This window comes from Rhamphochromis longiceps, linkage group LG2 (assembly GCF_057381845.1).
Source record: "Rhamphochromis longiceps isolate RC_006_pf linkage group LG2, R_longiceps_female_GT1.1, whole genome shotgun sequence".
In the NCBI taxonomy this organism is placed as follows: domain Eukaryota; kingdom Metazoa; phylum Chordata; class Actinopteri; order Cichliformes; family Cichlidae; genus Rhamphochromis; species Rhamphochromis longiceps.
In genome coordinates, this window is record NC_140558.1 from 36,601,453 (window position 1) to 36,623,574 (window position 22,122).

The window sequence follows — 22,122 nt, forward strand, 5'->3', positions numbered from 1 at the left end:
AAGTTGGTCTGAAACTTGGATACAGTTGGTGTTCCAACACAACAATGATCCCAAACACACATTAAAACTGGTTTTGGAATGAATTAAGCAGACTAATATTCAGCTTTCCCAAAGCCTCAACTTTAACCTTACTGAAAATTTGCATCAAGTGCTTAAAAGACAGTCCAATTAATGTAAACAAAATATAAAATGTCTGTCAAGAAGAGTGATAAAATATTAAGCCAAGATGCCAAAAGGTTGGTGATTGAAACCAAAAGAGTCTGGTCAAGGTCATTTAACCAAATTTTAATAATGGTCTATGTAGACTTTTTACTGTGTATGGATTGGGGAAAATCCAAAATAACTTCAAACTTGTGCCCCAAATTCTTAATTTTTAAAATTATTGAGGATATATATACAATCATTTCAGCCTGGGAAAAGAGCAGTACAATTAAATAATCCAAACCCCCAAAATTACAGTGGCATTCATGCCCATGATGAGTAAAAGACTAAGTGTCCTAGTCAGCTGCTATTGCAACCCAAAACTTTGGATGCATAGAGAAAATGTAAGGATAACTGGATATTATCAATCAGTTGTATATTCCAGGATTTGCTTGCCAATGATATAAATTAGCATATAAATCGTACAGCAGAAAGGGTTTTTCATAAACCTTTTTTGCAGTCACAAAAACATCCCATTAAAGTTTTGCGTTAGCTGAGAAGGCATGTTGAATGAAAATTATACATCAGTGTCAATTTCTTCCATTGTTTTTATGTCTTAATTACATCTGTTGCACTTAGTTTCTACACCACCTAAGGCTGCACAAGATTTGAATATTGTGCTACTTATGCACTACTGTCATTCATTGTAAGTGGGTATTATTTGGCCAGAGGAAAACTCCAGTGCTACCACATTTATTTATTTATTGTGCAACAGCTACTGTGCACTGAAGCTGTTAAAATAATAAATCCTTCTCATCCATGTAAATGTAGGCGATTCTCAGCCACAGTTAAGTAGCTGTAGCAGATGGTTAATTTTTGCACATATAGACTCTAAGCTTGCATTTACGAGTGTGAAAGTGAGTGCTAATTATTATATTTTAACAGAATAATGTTCATGTTAATGAACTCCAAATAGCATAAACATCCAGGGAAGTGTGCGCAATTTGACTCTTTACAAAATAAATGTCGACTGTCTTCAGCTATTGCAACGCAAATGTTGTTTTTCACATTTGCTCAACAGTGTAAGGTTTGTAAGGGATTTCAGTGTTTCCACTATTTACTCATTCCCACAATATTTAAATTGGCTTGGCTTCGATGCGTATCTCTCTGTACATGTTAAAACAAATACTCACAAAAAATGTTGCCCTTTTTTTTTTTTTTTTTTTTTTAATTATGCAACTAATGATGACTCATACGGAATTGAAAGGAGATGAAAGCTCGTAGTATCACTTTGAAGGCAATTAGCAGGCCTGTTCGGTGCTTATTGTTTCTTCTAAGGTAAACAATAAGGTAAATCATTGCAGATTGATGCACATCAAAAGGAAGTGGTGGTGGTAGGCAACACTGGGAGGAGATATTGTCACACTGTCCATAATTAACTGTGGTTTTGTTAGCGTACCTCATGTTAATTTGTTATGCTCAATAATAAGCTGTATTGAGAACTAATGAATGCTTTCAGAGTGATTTATAACCATAATTCATTATTCAGGCTGCAGCAAATAAATCTAATCGACAAGTAAGTGGATACACGTGTATCCAGGTTTTTAGAATAGTTACTCTGAATCTCATTATGTTCTTGTCATTGAGATAAGGCAGGGTTTTTTTTTAATATTTTACTCACTGTATAAATGTGTTTAAGTGACTGAGATATGAGGGGGGGAAAATGAGCATCACTATCAGTTCAGAATCCACATTCTAGGCTTTGAAATCCCAAGATGTTTTCAATACAGCTGCTCAGCACAGTTTCTCCTGCCAAGTCCCCTTTCTGTCGCTCATATATGACTCACTGGAATCCCTCCTGAACAATGGGAACAATAGCTTATTAGGAACCAAATGATGGGCCATGTGTTCTGTTTTCTCAGATTAGATCTCCCTGACAAAAACGTAACGCTGCACCTGGCTAGCCCTGAAGTAAACAATGCAATACATCAATTGCCCATGATGAGACTGTTGCCTTTTTTTTTCTTTCACTACCTCCTGGTGTCAATATTTGTCTAGCTTCTCTAAAGCCACATCTCTGTTGAATTGTTGTTATTTATTTATATGAAATCTGAAATTATGACAGGTGGCTTACCAGAAGCTTTGAGCAAATCTCTTCAGGTCTGTTAATAATTTCAGCATGTGCACGATGAGTATTCAATTTTTTAATAAAACGTGAGGTCCTTTTTAAAAACTTGTAGCACTTGATTTAACGCGCGTCTAATTTGTAAAGAACCCGATGGCTCAATTGTTTGTCTAGATGAAGTGTTATCATCTTGAATCCAGATTACAGTCACCATGTGCAATCGTTTAAATGAACTGTCTACTAATGACTGAGTGTGGCGAGGCCTAAGCAACACAGACTGCTAGGCAGACACAAAAACTTAAATAAGATCTGGTGTTAGAGAAACATGAACACTTGTGGTGTTGTCTGAATGTTTGAAGGAAAGTGGCGACAGAGAAGCAACAACCGTCTGTGAAAATGACTTTACAGGCCCGTTCATCTATCTTAAACGGAATAAGCACAAAGCCAAAAACTTGGAGGGCTACCTTATTTAGGAGTGACTGTTTCTTAGATAGTAGGCAACATGCCATGAAATAATGCATTAATCAATAAGGCTGTATTGTCTATATAAATGTGTAGCTGCTGGAAGAATTCATTATGGAATCTCCAGCACTATCATCTGCAATTTGTGCTTGTGTGTGTGCATCAGTTGCAGACTATTGCCAATCCTGCTTCTATCCGCAGCCTACTGTGAAATTATTGTCTGTTTCTGACTCAGAAAAGGGGTTTCATGCTAATCTGACTTGTTTTCTCGTTACCTTCCCCAACCTCCCTATTCCTTTCTGTATCCTGCTCATTGTCTGTTGCCTAATATTCCCCTTATTTTATGCTCATCCTTTCCTCTCCTTTTCCATTTCTCCCCATCTTTCACAACCCCACACTTGTCCCCCCCCCCCCCCCCCCTGCTCTTTGTCTCCTCAAGCCCATCAACGTCCACAGTGGTGCTGCTCATTGCTAACTAGGCTGCCTCCAAGCCCACAGGTACGTCCCCCTCCCCGCTTCCTCTCCCTCCTCCACTTCATGCTCTATTTTTAACTCCACTATCCAAGATCTTTTCTCGTGATTCTCACTCGCCAACCCGAACCCACATCTCTGTCAGCAGCTCTCTGTCATTCTAGCCAAGTGCTAGGAATCCGTAGGCAATTATCTGTTTATTAAAGCCCTTGCCTTTATTCTTACCTTTCTGTCTTTTCTGTCGAAGAACCGTTACCTCAACTTCACTTTGACCTATAAGAAGTGAGTGCTGTGTTATGTTTTCATAACAGCATTAGACATTCTTTTCAGCTGTTGAGCGCCTGTTCTCTCCTTCTAGGTTTGCTCAGGTAGAGGATTTAAAAGAGAGAGAAGTGACACCGAGGTCATTATTAAGAATCAAACACACAATAGAGAAGCCATGCTGACTCAAAATACTGGCTAAAGCTGACATGTGTTTTCAGAGGATGTGTTCATTCATGTCTTAAATGGTTTTCCTTGTTAAGCTGCCACCCTGCCCGAGAGCCTGGCAGCCTGGCAGCCATCTCAGCCCCCCCACCAAGTGAAAACATAATGCACTTGTTGGACTGGAGCTGAAGTCTGGGGCCTTGTTAGATTCCCTCCTCAGACTCAAGTAATTTAAAACCGGTCGACTGGGTTTCCCTAGCGCATATTCTCATGACAAAAGCAGCTAACAGCACATAACTTCCCCCGGTGGATTAATACTGCATTTATAAAATTCTCTAGTGTTTGGAATGGTGAAGCATCTTAATTTCATTATACACAGTTTAAGTGGAAATGCAGTTCTCAGTGGAGGAAGATCTCAGCCTGGGCGTTTACCGTCTTATGTAGTCTGGAAGATGTGTGGATGGTGGGGTGGGTGCAGTTTTCTCTGTGGTGGGGTTGGGTGGACTGTCCAGGGCTCTGTGGAGCCGGGGGGCGCTACTGCACTGGGCCCCGGTCTGATGGGCCTGGGCCCCCCTTCCCTGGCGGGTCGCGGAGGGTGGGAGTGCCTACTGGGGTCAGCGGGGGAGCTGGCCCCAGGGAGGGGTTACCTGCCCCTCCCTTCCTTCCCTCCCCATCTCCAGCTGCCTCCCTCTTCCCGCTCCTCCACAACCACCCACACATGCAGGGCCTTGGAGTGGGGGTATGTCACCAGGGTGCAGAGGAGGCTACCCCCCCCCCCCCCCCGTCCCCTTCTGGCTGCCTCTGCCTCAATTTTATCCCACAACTTAGACATTCACATTATTCACACTCTCATTACACATACATATAGGATCTTGGGGGTGGGCACAATCACGGAGTCCAAATCACCATCAGGGTGTATACCTCACCCCTGACGTCGTTGCCCACCTCTCAATTTTAAATACACTTAGTCATTGAGGGCTAGCAGGAGGGACTATGCGCTTACCTGCTGCTCCTTGGCAGGTAGCTCCATGCCCTCCTGGGTTTTAATTGCACCTTAGAACACATATGCATCAACACTACAATGAGCGGGTGGAGGGAGGTTTGGAGTCTTCTCCCACCCCCATTCTCTGCGGCCTGCTGGAGCGGGAGGGCTAGTAGGAGGAGTTGGCCGTCCGACTGCGGTCTGGGGTGTGGGGCCTCCCTGCTGCTGCGGAGTCGGGGTGGTCTGCCTCTCCCCACCGCAGGGAAAAGGGTAACACCACCTGGGTCTGGGTGCAATTCCCCCCTCCAGGGGCAAGGGTACCTAGACCCGGTTTGTAGAGTACGCTTGGGGAGTGTGATTGTGTGTACAGCGTCTCTTTATGTCTGTCTCCACGTTGGTTGAGTGTGGAGTGAGTGCATATGAGAGCATGAGGGTGGGAATGGATGTTTGTGTCTGTGTGTGCCTGTATGTCTGTGTCTATATGTCAGGTTGGGTATCAGACGCCACCTCTCTGGGGACACCTCAGGCCCTCCAAGGTTTGGAGGCCTATCTCCACCCACCACCACTTCCCCTGCCGGTGGCGGACTCCCTCAGGTGTTGGTGTGTTGGTGGTTCTTTGTGTCTGGGGGTGGGCGTCCGGGTACACACCGGCTCACTCCTTGGCGGCCGCTTGTCGGGGCCTGGGGCCTGGGGCTCGCTCGGGCCCCTTTGGAGGTGGGGTGCCCCCGGCCTCTCGGCCTGGGGCTCGGTCACTCAGGCACAGCTGGGGGCCGGCGGAGCTCACGGGCGCGTCACTGCAACTCCCCCTGACTTCTGCTCCGCGGCTGCTGGGCGAGCCCTCATCTGGGACTCTCCTCAGCTCTTACTGGAACAGTGGCGCGGCTGCCCCTCTGTTGGTCTTCCATGGTCTCTTGTGTTCTGGGGGCCTCTGGATGTCTGGAGTTTTGATCTCCTCCATACCCGCTTCACACCCTGGAGGACGGGGCTGTGGCCCCCCCACACTCCCTAGCAGATCATTACATGGAGAAACCTTTGGAATGCAAGCATGCTGATCCACACAGGTATGCACACATGGGTATTCACAGACGCGGACTAAAGCTTTCTTGGCTGCTGCCTCAAAGCACACTGTGCGCTGTCTATCTTGCGTGCTGCACAATATCGTTTATTATTTAGTAAATATTGATATCTATGACTAGCTAGTTTATTGTGATGGTGCTTTGTTTTCTCTATTATTATGTTGCTCTTTGTTGTTTGCTGTCTCCTCTGTTTGGTTTTTTTTTTTTTTTTTTTGTTTGTTTTTTTTTTTTTTTTCTCCATACAGGTGACCCAGGAGTTCTTTTTTTTTTTTCTCTCTCTCTTCCCCCCCCTTCTCACCGTCTCTTCTCCCCTTTGGTTTTCTTTCTTTCTCTCCCCCTCTTTCTCTCATTCATTCCCCCTGTCCTATTTATTAAAAAAAAAAAAAAAAAAAAATGACAAAGGATGAACTGAAGCTCTGCCATCACATAATGTCGCATACTGCTGTTTCTGATGTCATTTAAAAAAAAAAAAAAAAAAAAAAAAAGGAAATGCAGTTCTCCCACGCTGGTGTTGAAGAATAGTTTTAAAGGGAGGGATATGAGAGGTTTTTTGCACCAGTAGCAAGATTTGTCTTTAATGAATTTTTCAGTTTCATTTTACAGGCTTTTCTTTAATAATTCATTGTAAAAAAAAAAGAAGAGCTGCTTTGTGTAAAAGAATATGTCAAAAGATTTGTATTTTCAGAAAATCTCTGTATTTCCATTGCAAACAAAAGCTTTACATCTCAGGAATCACAGGTATTTTGATATAGACCCTTTTTCTCCATCAGTTGGAAAGATTATAGAACATTGGTGGTTGAGCACAAATTTTCACTTAAAATGTTTATTTATTGCTGTCCTTAGGCTTGTAAGGCTTCACAGAGTGGTGCAAACACAAAAAATCTGCTTCTGTAAGGATTTTTTTTTTACTTATGAAACAGATTGGCTTCCATGGTTACCCTGTCGTTTGATGTGAAGCATTTAATATGATCCTGTCCAAGGTTGTCTTTGATACAAAGGGGAGGAGGAACAGAGAGATAAAAAGTATGGAAAGCCAGACTTTTTTCTGTCGGCAAACACTGTTTGTTTAATGATGACCTCTCAAGAACAGATTACACTTTAAATACCTTCTGACTTAAAAGACACATTTCCATTTTCTCCTCTTTGATACAGACAATTGAGAGGGCTGGCTATGTCTGAGGTAAACGACATTTTGTCAGCTTTAACTACATGGTCCAGCTCAGTAATGATCCTCGTCTGTGTTCCCAGACATGGCATTTAGGACTAAGGACAGTGCTGCCTTGCAGCATTCTTGTCTGATTTCCCCATGCAGAACCAGGTAGACGGCTATAAGAGAATCCATTTGTCAAACTCACGGTCTTTCACGGCTATAGACAGTTGCTGTCAAAGGAAGGCTTTTGAGTTATTATGTGCCTTACCAAAAGAAACATGCAGCCTGTTTTTAGAAGAATTTTACACACATAAGCTCTCAAAAGCACACACACATTAACTACCCTTCTCCCCACTTGCCTCCTGTCGTGGTAACACACTCTCTAAGCACTCAGTCTTTGCCTGTCAAGGAGACATACTCTGCAGCAGATGCAAGAGGCCAAGCAGTGGCAGGCTGAAATAATGTAGACCATAACAGTGCCAAATGTGTGATGGTCTGTTCAGCACAGAGTCTAGGTTCTGAATGAACAGCAGTCATTTCAGTGCAGTCCCTTACTCTGACATAGTGTTTACACCTCTATCAACTTTCAACCTTTAACTCACTGTGACGGCGCTCTGCCCTGGCTGGGTCTGCAGTATGTTTCCCCCAGTTTGTCCCTCTGTGTTGCCTTGTAGCTTCCTGGTAGGCGGAGTTAATCAGTTCAACTGGGAGTACCTGGCTAGTCTCCCTGGAGCATTTAATAGCTGCCTGTTTCCTCCTTTGTCGTCTCTCCATCCACCTAGCACACTATTTCTTTGGTTGGCTGGTTATTATGTAGATTTTTACACAGCACCATATACCTAACATTTAAAAACTGATCCAACTGCTACTGCATTAATAACCCCAATTAACACATCTCATAAGGTTATTCGATTTTATTTATTACATTTTGATATTTTTAGTGAAATAAGAGCCTGTGATTACAGTAATATTCAAAAGTCAAATAAAAGCACTTTCAGTGGTTTTGACTTTCAGGTGAAAGAACGAAATTTGGGTGAGATGTTTGAACCGCAGGAGTCCAGTCTCTCATCATTCTGCTCTACTTTTGAGTCCCTCTTGTCTGCTCTCCCCATTTTTCCTCTGATGTCTATTCCTCACTCATCCTTATTTCGTTCTCATGTTTGCGGGCTTGACAAAATCATAAATATATTATTAAAACTACATTTTTTTTTCTTTTTAGACTTTGCTTGCCTGTTTCTCTTCCATTACATTTATTCCTCTCCCTTTCCTCTTGTCTCATCCGCCCTCCCTCATCGAGTGTATGTCTTCTGACAGCCAAGGTACCCTGCAGCCTGCCTTGGCCAGGTATAGCACTAGATGAAAGGTCTGTAGCCAGAGCTTTCTTTCAAAGATGCCTTCTGCTGCATCCCTGCTCTCCATGGACTCTGAGTTGCTCCTGCCAGGCAGATGGAAAGAAAGAGGGCAAGGAGAGGAGATTAAGAAAGCAAGAAGGGAACGAAAGGAAGGGAAGAAGAGGAAAAGGGTGACGAAACGATAAATAGAGAGTAGAATCCTCAGACTTGCCTGGGTTCCAGATGTGGAAGCTGTACATTGTTTCTGTACATCATCAAAAAAGCTTGACATCCAGGTGAGTACAGCTAGAGGAAGTGATGCGCCCCTTCTTTTACTCTGTCTCTAGTTTGAAGCTGCTGTTATACATCTTCACTCAGTCTGGACGCTGCCACAGGACATGAAGCTTTTTTATAAGGTTTCCTGACATGTTTTTCATCATCTGATGTTTTGGAGTCACACTGAAGTCTGAACTCAACTCAAGAAGTTACATCTTGTGCCCGAAACAAATTCCCGCAAGGTCAAATTTAAATGTCTTGATCAAATTTACTGTTCAAGTTGAGATTTGTGCCCTGATTGATTAGTTTGGACTTTGTTTTATGGGTTTGCTACAGTATAAGAAATCTTGCTCTTTCTCACATCGAATCGAAGGATGCAGTAGAGTTTAAATGTGTATAGAAAATAGTTCTCAAATTAGGAAAACTAGTTTATGAAGGCAAAATTAAGCCGTTTTCCTCTGGAATAATACCTAATTATATTGTACTGCAGCACCGTATAATGTTGACATCAGTCTTAGCTATCAGCCTATTGCTCAGCTCCATGCTATGTACTTGAGCAAGCACACTTTTCATGCTGGATGAACTATAAAGCTATATTTACATCGTAAAAACATTAGATCTTCAAACTTGTCCCTCTTATTTATTTAAAGTTCACTTGTCAGCAACTTCGCTATACATATTCTGCAGTCCAGAGATATTCAGCTGTGTACAACTACTGTAATACAACTGGACAGAAATAACAGCTGTTATGAATTGCCTAAATCTATCACCGGTTGTTTATTGGGGTAATTGTTTGTGGTTTTTAAAAAATGTAATTTATTTATTTAGCTGTCTGCCTCCTTAAGAACTCGAGTGGGTAAATGAATTTTCAAATAAAAAATTAAAAGCATGAAAGTTAAAAAGGAGAATATGTTGCCACACAGAAAATGTGTCTTGTCAGTGCTCTATTGTGTCGCCATTTCATTCTGCTCTAGACCGTCTGAAGCCTCAGCATCTGAACACACATTGCAAGCCCAAACATTTATAAGCTTCTGTCCAAAAACTCATTGTTTCAAAATAATTGAAACTTAAAGTATGCCGTATATTAGGTTTACTGACAGAATGCAAGCGATTTATGTCCCAGATATAACCATCCTTAAAGACAATGTGATTGTAGGAAAGAGGCTGGTTCTTTGGTGTACCTACATAAATTTTATCTGAGGACAAATAGATAATGCCCTGTGGGTCTGGGCTGAGAGATTTAGCCTCAGTGACAGGCAATACTAAGGCAAGGCAGTGCGGGCAGTAAAACAACTGACAGTTGGTCATTACGAAAGACGCAGGTGGGCCAAAAATCAATCATGCCAAGACTGGCCTGGATGTTGACAGATGCCTGACATCTGTTTTAATGAAGAGCTGTGCTGGTCCACCGAGCGAAGAAGGGATGAGGGTAGGGGGGGAAAGGAAAAGGAGAAGTGTGGGGATCTTGGCTTGAATTGGATGATGAGGTGTGAAGACGAAAATGGATCAGAAAATCAGCAGGAAAGAAAAAGGTTGAATAAGTGGAAAAGTTGAGGATGGTATCAGCATTTCAAAGCAAGCCAGGCAAAAAGAAGATGGGAAGGAAAGCTACTTAAGGGCGGCCCAGATGAACAGTGCTCAAGAAATCTTTGCCCACACCTGAAATTAAGTTGTCATTTGATGTGTCTAGAGTTACTGTAACAGCACTGCATGCAGTTTAAGAGCAGGTTAGACTCTGTTTTGACAACACCTTTATAGGCTATTTCATGGTGTCTGCTCTAACAGAATGAGGAAGTATTTCAAGTGTGAAATGCCACTAGCTTACTGGCCCACATTCAATAACTCAGAGCACTTGATTATTTATTTTTTTAAATAAATTTTCTACTCATTTATAAACGTGTGTGTGTGTGTGTGTGTGTGTGTGTGTGTGTGTGTGTGTGTGTGTGTGTGTGTGTGTGTGTGTGTGTGTGTGTGTGTGTGTGTGAAGGTGAACTCTCTGCGGGAGAATGTCTGAATTGTAAATGCAGTTTTAATGGTTCACTGGAATTAAATTTAAATGGGCTGTGCTCTTGCAAAGGTTTCTAGTAATTTTACTGAAAAATAACACTGTGTTGGATATAGCCCTTGTAACACATAATACCCATTTAATTTTAATATTAATATTGCCTTTTAAATTTTAAAAAAGTGTAATAAAAAAAGGAAATTATCTGCTAGAGAGAAAGGATTTGGTTTGGGTTGCTTCTCAGGATACAAACTATGTGTTGATTTCTGCTCACGTAACTAAAAAGTACCCCAGTACGCACACATCACAGTTTATGATGTTTGGAAACACACACACAAAATCTTTAGAAAGCAATTAAATCATTTGCTGCTTAGCTAAAAATTAGGCAATACTGAAAGTGAGTGTGGAATAGGAATAAAAAAAAAAAGTCTAGTGGTTGTCGGGGATTTCCTTTCCACTACTACACCTGCATTTTTTAGAGTCGTAGTGGAACTATATTTATATTATATTATATTTCCTCATAGAGTTCACTTCACAGGTACTGAGGGGAATTGCTTTTGTTCTAAACAGGGATTATACTCTTTTGCCGACAAAGGTGAAGACAGCAATAGTAGACACTATGTACAAGTAATTCCTGTATGCCTGATTGTGTAGTGGGTGTGTTGTAGTGCAGTGTAGTGTATAAACAGGCATGTTTGCGTAGTTGCAAAAAATTGGCAGGCATGCGAATGCCCGCACTGAGCCTCGCACTCACCATCTGATGACAAAATCTGCAGCAATCGGAACTCAGAGTCGCATAGTTTCTCAAACATGGAGACTGTAACAGGCCTTAAGACCTACTGTATAACCATTTAGAGGACAGTCATTAATTATAAAAAAGGATGAAATGCAGGATCAGTCATGAATTGGGTGTAAACATTATCTCTGGCTATCTTCTCTAGCAAATCAAGCAATAACAACACTTTTCAACATTATTTGTTTATATAGATGTCTTTTTTAACATTAATGCTGAAAATTTTAAGATGTTTTTATGGTCATACTCCATTTACTCTGTTAACAATGGCCACAATTTTACAAATTTTCTTTTAAAAAATCATTTAGTCCACACGTATGTAGTAATTCTGATATATTACCCTCAAATGCCACGTAATGCAGCATCATTTGCTTTAATATACAGCTAATTTTTTTTTCAGGTCACCTGAAAATGCCTTCCTTTGTGTCAGTAAATGCTACACTGCTTTTAATGCATACTACACACTGCAATCTTTACTGCAGTCTTTATATTTGTTTTATATTTATTGTAACTCAAAACAGTGCGATTTGCAATTTATTTCTTCTCCAAAGGATACTCGGTCTGTTTTAGGCATCCCGTATTTTCTTTCCTTCCCACCTACCTCCATCTCTGTCCTCTACCTCTCTTCTTTCATCTCCTGCTTTAATCAAGCATCTGATCACAGGCCCAGGAGGATGAGGGATAATGAGATTAGGCCTGTACATGTTTACACATTCTGATTTACATTGAGCCTTCCCTGTCTTTCTCGGTCTGACCCATATTTCTTCTTATCCCTCCTTCGTGTTTTTGCTTTTCATGTCTCCAGTCGTTCCTCTCGGGCTCTATCCTCCCCTCTTTATACGCCTTCCTTTTGCTGCAGTATTGATGCGGATATACATTGTTAACTAATCATCAGTAATGTTATTTACTCTGTACCAGTGAGGTTTAAATCCCTGCACAGCTGTATTTGATTTTTGTACAAAGACTGATCCCATGTCAGTCTGTCAGTCACCTGTCATTTAATAGGGTCCTCAGTGCATCTTCCCGTCACATCACTTCCTAATTTAAGAATGAGAGAACCACAACTCCTTGGTGGCAGAGCCCCTGGTGTTGATGAGGTCCGCCCCGAGTTCCTGAAGGCTCTGGACGTTGTAGTGCTGTCCTGGTTGACACGCCTCTGCAATGTTGCGTGGAGATCAGGGGCAGTACCTGTGGACTGGCAGACCGGGGTGGTGGTCCCCATCTTTAAGAAAGGGGACCGGAGGGCGTGTTCCAACTACAGGGGGATCACACTCCTCAGCCTCCCTGGGAAAGTCTATGCCAGGGTGCTGGAAAGGAGAGTTCGTCCGTTAGTCGAACCTCGGATACAGGAGGAACAATGCGGTTTTCGTCCTGGTCGCGGAACACTGGACCAGCTCTTTATCCTCTCCAGGATACTTGAGGGTGCATGGGAGTTTGCCCAACCAGTCTACATGTGTTTTGTGGACTTGGAGAAGGCATTCGACCGTGTCCCTCGGGGTGTCCTGTGGGAGGTGTTGCGGGAATATGGGGTGTCTGGCCCATTGCTACGGGCCATTCGATCCCTATACAACCGTTGCAAGAGCTTGGTTCGCATTGCCGGCAATAAGTCGGACTCGTTCCCGGTGGGTGAGGGGCTCCGCCAGGGCTGCCCTTTGTCTCCGGTTCTGTTCATAATTTTTATGGACAGGATTTCTAGGCGCAGCCAAGTGGCGGAGGGCTTTCGCTTTGGTGGCCTCAGAATCTCATCTCTGATTTTTGCAGATGATGTGGTTCTGTTGGCTTCATCGGGTGAGGGCCTCCAGCTCGCACTGGAACGGTTCGCAGCCGAATGTGAAGCAGCGGGAATGAGGATCAGCACCTCCAAATCTGAGGCCATGGTTCTCAGCCGGAAAAGGGTGGAGTGCCCACTCCGGGTCGGGGATGAGTTCCTGCCCCAAGTGGAGGAGTTCAAGTAATGTCGGGGTCTTGTTCGCGAGTGATGGGAGAAGGGAGCCGGAGATCGACAGACGGATTGGGGCTGCAGCTGCAGTAATGCGGACGCTGCACCGGTCCGTCATGGTGAAGAGGGAGCTGAGTGTAAAAGGGAAGCTCTCAATTTACCGGTCGATCTACGTCCCTACCCTCACCTATGGCCACGAGCTGTGGGTAGTGACCGAAAGAACGAGATCGCGGATACAAGCGGCAGAAATGAGCTTCCTCCGAAGGGTGGCTGGCCTCTCCCTTAGAGATAGGGTGAGAAGTTCGGCCATCCGGGAGGGGCTCAGAGTAGAGCAGCTGCTGCTCCACATCGAAAGGAGCCAGCTGAGGTGGTTCGGGCATCTGACAAGGATGCCCCCTGGGCGCCTCCTGGGTGAGGTGTTCCAGGCATGTCCCACCGGGAGGAGGCCCCGGGGCAGACCCAGGACACGCTGGAGAGATTATATCTCTCAGCTGGCCTGGGAACGCCTTGGTATTCCCCCGGATAAGCTGGAGGAGGTGGCTGGGGAGAGGGAGGTCTGGGCCTCTTTGCTTAGGCTGCTGCCCCCGCGACCCGGCCCCGGACCAAGCGGATGAAGATGAAGAAGATGGAGAACCACTTGATTTTTGTACAATAGAATTATCCAAACTGGGGGGGAAATGTATTGTGGCAACTACTTAAATAATATATAAAAGGATTTACCAATCAGTCTTATACAGGAAGCATAAGGTTTTTGTTACAGGATCAATCGTATCCTATCTGAAGAACATCTGGATCACCCAGGAGACGTGGCATACTTTTTTTTTTTTTTAACATATCTGATGAGATATGTTACTGATAAAAGTTACGAAATGCTTCAGTTTGGCATTCTTTAAAGATTTGTTATGAGACATGTAGGGACATGTAATGAAAATGCCTCAAAAACAAAACAAAAAAACATTTTTTTCTTTTAAATTGACTGGGCCTTTATAAATATAAATATAAATGCCTAAATGTATAATGTTTCTAAGTACAGACGCTTAACTAAAGTATGAGCAACTGAAAAGACCAAATCATAAATTCACATTTTAAAACTATAAATAATTTTTATTAATCTGAGAGGACTTTTTATTTCAAATGGAAGAAAAATGCAGGCAATAATACAGTAATGTTTGGTGTGAAATAATCCAGTATTATACTCATAAAAATCTCACATCTTACTTTCTCCCTTGTTTGTCAAGTCTTTTCTATGCTCCACTAGGTCACCACAAAGTAAAATGCATAATATTGATGGCTCTGCGACAGACATCAGCACCCGAGTAATATAAAAAGGGGAATTTGGGACCCACTAACAGCAAAGAGCTAATGCCTTCTGCATCTGTGTTGCACTCTGTTTGACATTAATGACAACAAACATGAACAAGTCGTCTTCTGTAGGGGGGAAAAAAACTTGGATCACTGTGATACAGTGTACTAATAACACGTTACTAGTATAATGTTAAACCAAAACAACTTGTTGCATCATTAGATTAAAATACAGCAGCTTCCTTGATCCTACAGTTTCTGACAGCTGCCAACGAGGTGCATGTTCCCGAACTGAGCAGCTACTCAAGCAAAGAACACCAATGTGACATTAGGGAAACATATTTTTAAAGCTGGATTTGACTCGGGATTCTCTTTAAAGGTCTCAGACAGCCATATTAATATGAAACCCGTCAGATGAAATTGGCTAAGTGTTAGCAGTGCAGTCATAAAACCCTGCTACGGCTTACAAAAAGATAGTTGTCGGGTACTGTGATTAACATTATTTTTTTTTTTAATGTAGTTTTTTTCTATTTTTAGCTTTAACTTAACTACTATTTTTGTTAAATATAGTGGACAATTAATGGCAGTAAAACTCCTTGCTTTTGGCTTTAATGTTCATTTCACACAGAAAGAGGGCTTTTTTAGTTCAGTCACCTCCTATAATGTATATATGGGCTTTTTATTCCATGCTACAGTCTTTCTCAATCAGAAATGTTTTACTTTTAGCTCAAATGGTTATGCATTGGAGTCCAAAAACTCAGCTACAGCTAGTTAAGCACTATAATTATAACAAATAGTTGTAAGTGGCCATAACCAACTATTTAACTATTTAAAATAAAAGGCCTATTTAGTGTCATTGCAAATTTTATACAGTAAACACTACTTTTTTTTCTACTCAGTAGTATCTCTTTGATTTCATCAACTGAAGATGAATTGCGTATCATGTGAATCACTAATGGGCTAATGCTCGACTAAAAGAGCGTGTCAAGAATGTGCTAGTTTGCTTTCACTCAATCTATGTTGTTTGCAAGAAAGTCGTATTCACTCCTAAGTTTGCTGTCTGTCCAGGAACAGCCTGTATTCCGCTCCAAATTGTCTTGGTGTGGAGCCAGAGGCTAAAGACACACATGTACACACAGCTGCTGTAATTCAAGCGACACAGCATTATATTTTAGTGAGTGGTCAGTATGCTTTCATTTTACTTTACACAGCTAGCTCACATCTAGTCTGCTCATACCAGCTGTAGTTCAGACGGGTGAAATCTGCAATATTTACATCAAATGAAAGGAGGTAGTGCTCCTGGAACGTAATTACGTTAAGTCAGCATATCTACTTTCAATGGATGTGATTTGGCAGCACTTGTAGAGGCAGTAAACAATATCCATTAACATTTGGCTAAATCACCAGAAGAATTATATACAGTGTTTAACTGGGAGGTTCATGCTCTCTCCTCCACAAATATAAAGTGCTGACATTTGAAACCCAAAACAACTCCAACTCTCTGATTGAAAGGTTTTTACATTTCTTAAGGAAAAACAGCATCCTTGGCGATAGCTCTGTGAAGGTGAAGACTGAATATTTTCAGCCTGCCTCTATTAGTAAAAAGTATCAGATATGAGATGGCGTGACTAATGGAAAGCTGATGGCGCAATTCTACACCCAGCAACTGATTTGTTTACACCCTCTGAGTATTTATTGATCTGTTTATGCTGGTCTGATTTTTAAGTTGGCAATAGGATGCCCAGAAGAAACCATTTTTAACTCGAGTTATGAGGTTAGTGTTGCCATAGTATTGCAAGAGAACTGATGCATTTGTTGTCAAGTGAAAGAGAATTTCCTGAAAATATTCACAGTACTATACTATACCTCACTAGGCTTAGAGTGGGGAATTGTAATCAACCAAGTAATGATTACAATTCAATAACTGCTATGGCTACTGCGCAGTGTGTATATTTATACACCCCCAACAGAAAGAAATTCATGTGGGCACAGAATGCTAATAACACTGCATCACTCTCTAGAGTTGTCTGCACTGGGACAAAGATTCCCATGTTTTGAAGGGAACAAAGGTTTTTATGTCTCTGTGAGTGAGTGTTTCTCCTGATCACTTCATGTTGCTGCAGTACACAGACAGGCTGGTGCTGTACAATAAGTCCCTGATGAGCTGTGGTGCTGGGAGTGGAAAAAGGAAGAGAAAGGAAGAGAAGAGCTGATGCATTTCCTCTGGACACACACTGTTTGAGGGTGTTGCTGATTTGTCATGCAAGTGTGCACTTCGAAGTGTGTGCATGTAACTGATGCACATGCATACACACACACCAATACACCCACATAGACACACGCGCACACACCACAGGCATTGTTAAATTCTACTGCTGATGGTAACTTGATATGCAATAAGTCCCATGCATGGGCCAGGGCAGCACAATAGTGAGGCCAAGTCTCCAGTGGTTGGTGTGTTTACTGTCCAAGGCAGCCTCAGTCATCTAGCCTGCCCTTATTCTGTCACTGGCACTTTGTTTTTCATACAAATTTTCATTTTCTGAGAAAATCCGCTCTATTCAAATTAAACACTGCTTTATTTAAGTTTTTTTTCCATTCAAGTACTTGGTATTTAATATATTTATGAGGCATTTGGGCCTTTTTTTTTAGATAGGATATTGTAAAGCAGCCAGGAAAATGGGGAGAGATGGGGGTTGGTTGAAGGCACCCGGGCCACTGCAATAAGGACTATAGCCATAGGTGCTCCACATCGCCATTCATTTCTAGTATTTGAGTCATTTTCATTTTACTATTTTATTTCAGAATCATATCCAGTAAAGTTATCAATAACTTCCCTCCTATCTGTAAGTAAACTCAGAACCCACATGTGGATGGTAGGTGGAGGTGGGGCTGTTATATGAATAGCAGTCAGTAGCATCTAGTGATTTTTACATAAAGGCAAGCAGAGACCATGCATCAAAGAGATAAACTGAACCAGATGTCTTGTATTCCTATATGCTGACACCCTCTCTGCATCTTGTAGCACTCTCCCCGGACACATTCACCTTACTGCACACACGTTCCTGGCAGGTTCACTCTTTACAGGGGGACTAAAAATACGAATGAAAACTTACGGCATTTTATCAAAACAACTGGTAATTCAGTCAACAAGTTATTTTTCATAGATGCCAATCTGATGATGGCAGAACCTGCACTTGTCTGTTCAACTTTTTTATTAAACCAGACATGGTAAAAGTTGATGATTGCTCTCTCCATTTAAGGCTTTTATTGCTAATGTGCTAAAGGGGTTATTAAATGTTTCTTCATGGGACAATTTCTTCTACATCACTCATGTTAGCCAATGTGGATAGTAAGAAAAACTTACTTCTTGATTAATCACAGTATAGTTCAGTGATTTACTTGCTACTGTTTTGTGCAATGATGCACCGATTATAGCAGTGAAAGCAGAGCCAGAGACAACTTGTCTAGTATGCTGGTGACCTGTCAGTCTTCTGCCTAAAACCATCCACATTTTGCATGCAAACAGCTAAGGATAAACATAATATTTTGCCTCTCAACTAGAAAAGTTCCAGCTTTTGTTAATGGGGCACAGACACATCCATAAAAATGACAAAAACTATAAAGTCTAATGGCTCGGAGTCAAGCTAACTTCAGGAGGCAATAACTGTGGCCACAAGATGGAAGTAATTTAAAGGATGGATGCAAACAGACAACATGAAATGCTTTAGGGAAGAAACATTTATTTGAGATGTAAGGCAACAAATCTCTTTCACTTTGGTTGGTTTTAAATGATGTCCGTTTTTAAATTTCACAAGGAAAGTACTGCTGCCTTGCTTGCCCCGATGGAATGCCATTCATAGCAGTTATAGAGGTGGCTGCAGCACATGGGAGACCAAATGTGACTATGTACTATAAACTTCTAATCATAAAGGTGCAACAATAAGCACCAAAGAAAATGTGTTCTGACTGCAATAGCAACCTCAAGCTATCTATATTTGGTGAAGGACTAGGGGTTGTATATTTGCTGATACAGTTTCCGTAATCACATGGGAGTGTGGTATAATAGCAAGTGAGGCTCAGTGGCTCATGGAAAAACAAGAGAATGGCTTGTAACAAAATATTAATAACTTTACACACACTCTAAGTAACTGTACATTAGTGCTTTCCAGCCCACAAATTGCTGAGTTCATTTAGAGTACTCAGTGCTAAAGCTGCCTTCTGTGCAGATGACTGCCACTCTCACAAAATTTAGATGTCTATGTGGTCAGTGAGCAAAGACAGCACTGACGGGTGCCTGGGGCTGGATCCAGGCTTAGTCTGTGCAGTCAATCAGCCAACTATTCTGTCAGGCTCAAAGGGTAAAAGACCTATTAAAATCCAAAATACCTCTGCTGGGAATTAAACTAATATTCACTTGTAGCTGTCTCTAACCACGTGCTCAAGAAAGAGTTTTTTTTTTTCTTTTTTAAAATGAATTTCAAATATACCCATACAGGGGATTTAGATAAGGGTGAAAAGGAATTATGCAATAATCACATTTATAAAAGTAAATAGAATCTTTTCCCCAGAAGCGCAGGTGTCTGTTGGAGTAGGGGTGGGGACGGTTGGGAGGTTCAGGTTGGCATGTGTGCATCAGTGACCTCATATCAACCTTACAGTCCTTATAGCAAGAACAGGCCTATGACTGATATCATCTGACAGACTGTACAGAAACTATAACCAGATCTGATCCGTGGTGACAATCCTATGCTCTAAATATGGCCGCATGCAGAAAAAAGCTTTCTTTAAGTGGACTCGCTTGTGTATTACGGTCAAATTCTGTGTCAGAAAGGCGGTGTTTAACTACACAGCAGGAGGGAGTATTATGAATATGAGTAATACATATGCATTGACTAGTCCTGGACCTTGACACCACTGTGACAATCCAGTATCTTGTTGAAAATCAAGCCAAGATAGACGGATAGACTCTGGCTTATAGTGCAGAGCACATGAGCTGAATGACACTCGCTGGCCAGACGCGGACACAAGGACAGGCTTTGGGGCAAGCTGTTATTAAGACAAGAAAAGGCTGGACATCTGTGTTTGTAGATATAGTTAATGTAGACAGACGGGTAGCAAACCTGCTCTTACACACATTGTGGTATCACTTGTTGACAGTCAGAGAACACACCTGCTTGTCAGGCCACACCTTGTCTGATACTGTTTACCAAAAGCAGCCTTCCTGCTGTGTAAAGCTACAGATTTTTCCCTGTACTGTTAATCTGGAAGACAGCTGTTACATGTTTTTTCCTATTTCAGAAATCTGACTGTAAGACTTGAATCTTAGTTGCTTCTTACTTAGCTTCATGCTTCCTTTGATAACAGTTGGGGGAAAAAAGTTGGTATTGTCTTAATCATTAATCAGATGAGAAACAGTTGCAGTGGTAGAAATAACTTTTCAAAGCACTGCATCCTTTGCGTGTAGTGTCTCTCTCTCTCGCGTTCTCTTTTGTAAAGCACCGAATAACATTTACATCAGTATTACATTATTCTGTTTTCGCCTGTGCCTGTCATTATAGGGCAACCTCAGTGTGTGTGGACACAATGCAGAGAGCAGCACACAGGAAAGAAATGGTATTACAAGCAGTGTTAGGTCAGACAGGTGCAGGACATAGCTGGCAGAGGGAAGCAACCACATAGGAGAGAGCAGCCTGCTGGAAAGGTCTGCAGAACCTCTTAACCTCTGCATTGTTTCCAAGCCCACAGACACACACATCAAAGCAGCACAACACACACCTGCAGGCACAGACAGCACACCCACCTCTTTGGAACAAAGTTAGAGCAATAGTCTGGCATATTTTTGGCATGTGCTTCTCCCTTGTGTATGATGTAGAAATACGAAAGCAATGCTGCAATAACAATATGGGATATATGCAATTAAGCACGAAACACACACCATGATGCAGGAGTATTACTCACGTTATAACACTGGCTTTTCTTGGGATGGCCTCACAAACCCCCCCCCCCCCCCCCCCCCCCCCCCCCCACACACACACACACACACAATCACACACACACACAATCTTGTAATTAATCCAGGAAATTAATGTGTGATACATCCATTTTCGCGAACCACTTTTGCTCAACTTGAAATCTATGAATATTCTAATTGCTGCCTTTGGGCCTTTTTGCAGTCGAACTTGGCGCTACTTATTGATAACAATGAAGGATGCGCGATATTTAATATCTGGGGTCTGCTTTTATTACTCGGTGTTGCATCATTTTCAAGAATATATAAAAAAAATGAAGCGCGATTGTGGGCATTAATTCAGTTGTCGTGCAGGCTGGAAATAAAAATGCCATCATTTGTGCATTACCCGTGTATGATCTGAATGTATGACCCACTGTTACTGGTCAGGTAAGTTTGCTTCTTGAATCGACAGTTTGTTGCCCACTCGAGCTTTGATCTGATTATCCAATAAAATGTGTAAAACTGTGACGCGTGGTCTGCCGTTGGAGCGCACACTCAGTTAGTTATTAGACGTGTTACTACTGGTGCCCAGAGCTGTTCAGCTTAACGCACTGAAGCCTCTATCTGCTGCCTTTCGCTTTTTGTATTGTTCGAGTAGGAGGAGCCGCTTTCCTGTGATTGTCTGCCTCCCTCCCATCTCTCTTTCTCCCTCTCTCTCTGTCTCGCTCTCTTTCCCTCTCTCATTTTTCCAAAGTTGAATATTCCAATTGCCTGGGAGCTCTCGCCAGCGGAGCGGTGCAGCCCACTGACTGAACGGCACCGGACTGGTGTTTTTGCTTTGCGCCGCGCTGTGCGCTTTGTGGAACAGACGTGAAGGAGTACTCTTCAATACCCCGGCTCGGCTCATCCCCTCCCTGTCCACCCTTCTGTGTTTCTTTCGTTTCGGGGCTTCTCTCAAGATGACAGAAGAAAAGAGAAGTGGGCATGTAAAGCTGGTAGGTGTCTGAAACCCCTCCCCTCCGCGCTCAGAGGTGTCTGACTCGGTCTATCTGTGTGGGGGTTCAGGTTTGTGGGAACGCTCAGACAAGCCGGGGGAGAAAGAAGCGCCCGGAAATAGAAACGGGAACCGGTGGTGCTTTTCCCAGCCATCTATGGGATTTTTCTTTACGCGTTTGTGTAAGCTTTCTCTTGAATGGAACCGAGCCATACGCGCACGAACATGTCTGAGGTAGGCTGCTGGTAATAATGCTCAAACTTAGACATTAGTGCTGGGACAGGTTTTCTCAGAAGCTTCCACGTCCGTGTGTCCCCATCTGATAATATACTGTACGTGCAGATTTGTGTATGTGGCAAGTTAAGGCAACAGCAGTGTATGCACTCATTGGTGGTCTAACATTAGATTAAAACGGCATTTTTTGCTTACGAGGGTAATTTAGGGGGAAAGATGGGTAAATAAAGCATTTACGTAGTGTGCTCCAAAGTGCCTCTAACTCCCATCAGAGCTTAAGATAACCGAGCTTTAGTTTGGATACCCCTGCTGCGCATATGATGGCATACTGTTTATTAGAGTGATTCAGCTTCAGAGAGTCTTGTATTATGGTTATGTTTATTTAAAGGGTTTTATAGGCTCATTTCGCGAGCTGTAGTGTATCCATGAAACACAGACGCTCGAGATTTTTGCAGTTTGTCTTGT

At 42.4% G+C, this 22,122-nt stretch overlaps 1 protein-coding gene and 1 long non-coding RNA gene across 8 annotated transcripts in view; both read left to right on the top strand.

Annotated features, from left to right (window-relative positions):
• Nucleotides 1-22,122, top strand: part of mid2 (midline 2) — a 168,308-nt gene that overhangs the window by 34,365 nt on the left and 111,821 nt on the right. For 2 of the 7 annotated variants that reach the window (XM_085426289.1, XM_085426307.1), the window contains one exon: nt 3,168-3,226. The exons of 2 other annotated variants lie outside the window; for them this stretch is intronic. The gene's annotated coding sequence lies outside the window, so the exon portion shown is untranslated. Of the gene's footprint in view, nt 1-3,167; nt 3,227-20,834; nt 21,425-21,524; nt 21,658-22,122 lie in introns of those variants that run through there. 3 more of the 7 variants (XM_085426264.1, XM_085426318.1, XM_085426273.1) reach the window with 3 other exon arrangements.
• On the top strand, nt 3,613-6,173 carry LOC146677792 (uncharacterized). The gene is made up of 2 exons (XR_014907649.1): nt 3,613-5,668; nt 5,929-6,173. It is a non-coding gene; the product is annotated as an uncharacterized LOC146677792 (long non-coding RNA).